General features: G+C 41.4%; 1 long non-coding RNA gene across 1 annotated transcript; it reads right to left on the bottom strand.

Moving 5' to 3' along the window:
• Positions 1–5,231: 5,231 nt before the first annotated feature.
• LOC122170167 lies at positions 5,232–6,649 on the bottom strand. Its single transcript, XR_006171710.1, has 4 exons — positions 6,586–6,649; positions 6,077–6,148; positions 5,695–5,829; positions 5,232–5,270 (listed from the first exon to the last, which is right to left on the bottom strand). It is a non-coding gene; the product is annotated as an uncharacterized LOC122170167 (long non-coding RNA).
• Positions 6,650–6,651: the final 2 nt, after the last annotated feature.

Here is a 6,651-nt window from a genome sequence, read left to right as displayed (position 1 = left end):
TTTGAGTCTACTACCAACTGTGCTTATTGGGGAGGGATCTTTAGAAATGTCAGGTTCCTTTCCTGTTTGCTCATATTTGCTCACTAGATGTAGGAACTCCAAATGAGCTTCCCTTCACGGAACAGACAAAAGCCACACAGCATTCTACACCTGCGCACACAAGTGGTAGTAGTAGTGGTCAGGTAGAAAGAGCTTGAAGAGCCAGGGGAAGAAGACTCAAGGGACCAAATCTTACAAATTCTGCTGCTAGTGACGCATTTGGTGAGAATACTTGAAAAGCAAGATACTGACAAGGAGGAGGGGCACGGCAGCAGCAGTTCAGAGAATGTATCTTCTACCAGTCTACCCCAACAGTGACTTCCATTTCAGAATTTCAGACAGAGGATGTGATAGGGACCACTCTCACACACACAAAATGTATGCTTCACATCTGAAAGACTCCTATTATTTAACCTTTCAGCTAGAATCTCCACTTGTCCAGCCAGGTAAGCCCCAGAATCCCCTCGTCACTTTATCTCTGCCTGCACTCTATGATTTCTGACACCAGCAGTCTCCCTCCATCCCTATCTCATGCATTCTCATTATTCCACACTTCATCTTTCTCTACAATAAGCACTTTTTGGAGACCTGGTAGCAAGGCTGTCTATCAGGCTGACATTCCATGCTGCTACAGAGTTTCCACGCAAATTTCTAGATCTGCATCTGTTACCTTACTATCATAACCTTCACATGCAGTTCTGTCTCTGGTTAAGCTGGCATAACAGAAATTTGAAGCAGCATTAAGAAGTTATGCTTTAGTTAAAAGGTGAACAACAATAAAATTCTTCATGGGGCTGCACGGCACTACAATGACTCTGCCTGCAGAGGCCTAATGCTTACTGGTGTGACTGGAATCTGTTGGTCAGCTCCCAAGAGCAGCCTCAAAAACACTCGGTCCCACCAAGCTGCATGCAGAGCAGATGCACATGATTGTAGTGACACTTAAATAAGTATTTAATAAATAATACAATGTATGGAATGACAAGGATGTTAGTACACCTTATCGGTGTGTTTGGAATTAACCTCCCCAAGAGAAGTCAAAAGACAAAAGCTGCTTATCTGGGCATGACACTTGGCATCTCTAGATAGAAATATAGATAGTAGTAGTATGAATCATAAAGAAAAATCCCCGTGAAGTAAAGGAGTTGGATTCTTTTGTTTTTCCCTACTTATGTTTCAGAACACTGCTTTGAAAAATACTTCCACAACAATGTTAAAAGTCAAGGAAACTCCATTTCTTACTCCCGTGTTTTCAAGTTTTATGTTCTCAATCTCTAAAGAGTTAAATCTCTGCAACAACTGCAAAATGTTCCACAACAACAACAAAGCTGCACAAAAAAAAACAAACAGGATTCCAGCATCTCCAGAGGATTTCACATCAAATTTAAAAACTTCACCTTGAACAATAATACAAAGTCTTCAGATTTCCTTAAACACCATGCTAGACACAGACTCAAAGAGCTTTCTACTTGTTTGCTCTGCAATGAACTCCTCATGCTCTGACCGCCTGATATCCTTGTCAAAGGCAACCACACTGAGGCCTTTTTTAGGCACACCTCTCAGTGGCTCCTGAGGAGCATCTGGCACGAGTGATTCACAAGGAATTCCAACGTCAGAGTTCTTCTGTACCCAGGGGCCTTCTGCCAGGGCTCTAGGAAGGAGTGAGCAGCAGGCTTTGAGCAGTCTGCTGAGGCCAAAACACACACAAACACACACACATGCACCTGGACATCTCTGTCACTGTCACTGCCTGCCTCAGAACCATTCCAATGGCTCTTTCTCTCAGATGCATGCTATGTGAAGATTTGACAAACACCTCACAGGGTCAGAAAGGCAGGCCAGATCTTCAGGCTTCTTAGCTCTAGGAACTGCAACTTGAGATATGGGAGTAAATTAGTGAGCGTATGCTGCCTGTGAGCAGCTGATCCAGATAAAAAGAACCAAAGACTTTCCCTCTTCAGTTTTGGAATAAAAATTGTCCAGCTCTAGAATATTTAATGTTGATACTTCTAGTGACAAAGAGTAATAAAACCATTCAGAGAAAGACCACACCTCACACTCTGAAATAAAATAATATATTAATGAATGAACTGTCAAAAAAGCATTTATGTAAAAGGATGTTCTATTTACAAAGGTCAACCTGCTCTTTAGGACAAGTAAAACCACTACTGGAAAAAATATACACATAGAAATGCCTCATCTTTCAACAGACAGTTACAAATAATCCGCTTTGTTTAAGCTACTGGAAACTTTAAGACATTTGAAATTAAAAGTGTGTTCTGCATGCAGTTAGGATAGAATTGGACCTCGGTGTGTCAATACATGTCATTGCCAATGACACACTCTTAGGATCTTCTAAAACACCACAGCCTGGCTGTTACCTTAGCATCTCAAAAGGACATAGATCTTCATTAACAAGTTATCGTTTGATCTTCATTTTGCCATTAAAAAAAGGATATCCTGATTGTCTCAGCAGGAGTCTGGTCTTGTCAAACTCGGCATCCTTTTCCCTGAGTTTTCTTTAGCTTTTTTGCTAGGCATGATCATCACCAGCTTGGCGTATTTACAAGTCCTTGGTCACACTCTTCCCATTATAAGGCAGAGTTCAGAAATTCAAGCAGCTCTGCACGGTTCCGGTCTCTCTGTGGAGCAGAAAAGCAGAGGCAATAATTCAACAGACCTGTGCTTGGTGGACCAAGGCTATACAACTGTTTTCTGTGGGGCCTTGGCACACGGGCACACTGCACAACAAACATTGTGGTGTTTGGTGACAAACACCCTGGCTACACAACAGTGAGGCTGCTGGGAGGACCCCAGGCAACTGAGCATCACTGGCTGCCAGACAGCTGAGAGTGCCTGGGAGAAGTGCAAGCAGTGAGTACCCAGAAGAGATGCTAGAGGAGACAAGCTGTCTCTGCTGTTATTTCATGGTGTATTTTCTAAGTGGCTCCCTGTGGAGGCTGCACTGGGTTGTCAGCATGTAGCTCACACAGCCTGGTGTCAGGGGGGAATTCACAAGCAGAACAGATGCATTCTTCTGGTGTCTGAAGCAACACCAGCCGTACACACAGGAAGTCTTGCTCTAGGAAGTATTGTTTTTTCTGTGCATAAGCAGCAGCTTGTAGCAATACAGAAAGGGAAACGTGGATTTACATTCTTTACATAAGGGACAGCCCAAATAATCAAAACAGTTGCTTTTCAATTTTTTTTTCATCTTTAAAAACACAATTTATGAAGCAATCACTGAATATTAAAATATTGTAAGAGATATTGTTCAGTTCAGTGTGTCCATCACTGAAACTGCCAATCAAAAAAGCAAACATCAAATATTTGCCATCACATGTTGCAGCAAGCAGGTTACTGGGATAAGGACAGCAAGGAACCTTAATGCCACATGAAGAAGATTATGTATTTTTGATGAAATTGAATTTGGAATGCTTAGGTTTATTTTGGTAGCTATAGAACAAACTGCCATGGCTAAGTGAGAATCCACCAATCTGGATACTTCAGCAAAATGCCACTTTTTAACAAATATAGAAGTCCTCTTGCAGATTTCTATCAAGTGTGGACACTAGTGAAAAGAGAGAACACACTTGAGTGCTGAGTGTCAGCATCCCTAGCAAGCGAACAAAATGCTCTCTATCTATTCTTGATATCCAGTTCCTTTGGTATCTCAGTGAAAAACATTTGACTACTTTGGCAGAATGCATCAACGTGATCCTATTATCTTTTTTCCTTCTTCTCAGTGTAATGGCTAGTCTCATGCTTGTTAGAAAGCAGAGTAAGGCATCAATTACCACAATTGACCACAAGTGACTGGAAAAAGCTGAGGACAATTAAAAAGAGTGCAAGCTCAACAAACAGGAAAAGTCACAAAGCAGCTCAACCTTATGGGCCGAAATTCTGAGAATTGCATCAGCATCCTTTGGTTTATCTATTCATGCCTGAACATTCCAAGACTGCTCATTTAACAAAGCCTGCCCGAAGAATGAATTTAAATTTCTCAGATGGCATTCATAGCCACATTAAAATCTTCATTCAATTTATAACTTGTAAGATCTACTCTTCTACTAAGTACCGCTATGAAGAAAATTAAAAAAAAAAAAATGGTATTTTCCATTAAGGACGCACAGACTTTTAATCTCACCTCTTTATCCTTCTTAGTCTTCTTTATTTTCATCTTAATTTTCTTTCCAGTTATCATGCTGTAGTTTTCATTCTTCTTTTTGTTTTTGAAGAACTAAAATAAAACCACACATGAGGAAAAAACTGCCTGTAATTTTGCTTCGTATTACAAATACTTATGAATCTTGAAGAAAATTATAGATTATAATCTCTCATACTTCCTAGATGTCTAAAAAATAAAGGTAAGTTTCTGTTCGGTTAGGAAAAATGGTGCAGTTATAAACATTTTTAGGACATTACATTGTTTAAATGAGAAATACAGTGGGAATTTCAACTCATACAAGCATACCTTTGAAAGCTGGACAGGTCCTGTTTTTTCTTTCTTTTTCTTCTTTTCTTTCTTTTTCTTCATTTTGTTCTCTTTTTTTCTCTTCTGCAAGTATAAGACACATTCTGTAGCACTTACAGATTCGCAAAGGCAAAAAAACCAAAATCCACAAGCAGCCTATCCATGCCCTGGCTAGCCAACAGAGCCACTGCTGCTTGTCTTTACCACTGCTGGTCCTATATGAAATACACAGAAAGTAATTCAGCAAAGTTAGCAACCTTTGGATCTCTGGAAATGGGAATGGTATGATCCCTGATTCTCTCTTTTAATGTACTCCTATCGCATACAATCACTGAACAGCAGTTAGGACCTGAAGAAAGCAAAATTACAACACTGAGAATCTATGACCAACTATAAATGGTTTCTTCTGACAGAAATTCTATAAAGTTATGAAGGTTCCTATTTATTTTCCTCAGCAACTATGCTAAATTCTAGTTGGATAAGCAATTACTGGCAAAAGGAACCATAAGTTATTTCTCATTTAATATACAGTCTGGTGTGTGTCAACTTAAGAGTTCACTTACCTTAACCCTAACAGCACGCTTCGGATTTACATAGCCACAGACAAAAGCATTAAACATCCCATGATATTTAGGGCTACTGAAGTACAAAGAGCTATTTTCTGTTTGCTAACTACTTATTTCTGTTTGTTAGAAAACGTTTACCTTTTTGTTGTGTTTTTCTTTTTTCCTTCTCTTTGATTTAGTTTTAGAAGAATCTGAAAAAAAATAAACTAAGTTCAGTATTCTGAAAAAGGCATTTGGTTTTAGAGATGAGGCATACAGGAATGTAAAGCATAGGAAGAAAATGCTTTAATTCAGCTGAATGTATCAGCACTGGCTCAAATTAACTGTATGAAAAACAACACATTAGCTTACTGCCATTTAATTACAGGGAAATTGGAAATCTTTTTTATGCACTGATTACTTATAGCAATATATGACATTAGTGACAATATTTCTCTCTTTCTGCAGATGTGCTTAACAGACGGCAAGTGTCTGATAGCCAGAGATCTGGACACAAAGAAAGCAACAGAAACGTATTACCAAAGCTGACAACTCACTTGAAAACTCCATCACTGCTAAAGGCAAAAGTAAAACTTTTTCCTACTTAATTGGCCCCCCCGTGAAGCTTCAGCTTACCTCTGCTACTTGAAGATGAGGACCTTGATGATGAATGCGATGAGGAAGAAGAAGTGGATGCAGTACTAGAAGATGATGTGGATGAAACAGATGATGATCTGCTTCTGCTACGTTTTCTTTTCCTTTTTTCTTTTCCTTAGGAAAACACAAGACAAAAGTGACACGCCTGCAAGTAGCTACAAAAATGATTTCACAGAAACTAAACATAACCAAAGCATATTTTGAGGAGCGTTCTTCTTCTGTTTCTTTCTTCCAGTGTGCCACAGTCTGTTATCATTAGCGAGCGACTACACTAAAGATGACAGTTAAAGATGGTAGCTGACACAGAGGATAACAGATCACACACAGCACTGTGGCTGTCAAACTGACCAGCTGTGCCTACCTTGGACTTTCAGGTCCTCTGTAGAAGCTGCACTGAGCAGCCTGCCTTTCTCATCCTTCTGGTTGTCCATACCTAGTGAGACAAAAGCTTGGTCAAGAGCACCATCTCCAAAAGCCTTGGAGGAGAAAAGAAAGAGGAAGGGTGCGGTGAAAGAGGAAAGGCGAGAAGACATCTAAGGCCAACCCCGCCAGCACCCGCACAGAGCGCATCGCACCACGGTGAAGCAAAAGTTTAGGCTTCCATCTTCCTGCAGCAGGAACGTGTGCCAAGACCCCGTTTGTGCGTAACCTTCGAAGATGTCACTATCAACGCATTTACACAAAATTTCTCGCCAAAGCGATTACAAGCCGACAGCGCATTAGGAGGCCACGTTCCGCGACAGCGAGGAGCGATCCCCGGCCTACGCAGCGTTGAGGCCGCCGGGACGGCTCCAACCGGAGGGCCCGGCTCCCCGCCGCCATTTCCTGCGGCTGCCCCGCCCGCAGAGCCCGACGCAGCGCCGCACTTACCGGGCCGGCCGCGGCGGCAGCACGGACCCGGCTGCGGCTCGGCGCTGACCCGGAAGGGCTGGCGGC

Source organism: Centrocercus urophasianus, unplaced genomic scaffold (genome assembly GCF_019232065.1).
Source record: "Centrocercus urophasianus isolate 14NV4802_14NV808 unplaced genomic scaffold, USGS_Curo_1.0 seq_10, whole genome shotgun sequence".
NCBI lineage: Eukaryota > Metazoa > Chordata > Aves > Galliformes > Phasianidae > Centrocercus > Centrocercus urophasianus.
The sequence above is the reverse complement of the archived record's forward strand: the minus strand, read 5'-3'. Positions and strand labels throughout refer to the sequence as shown.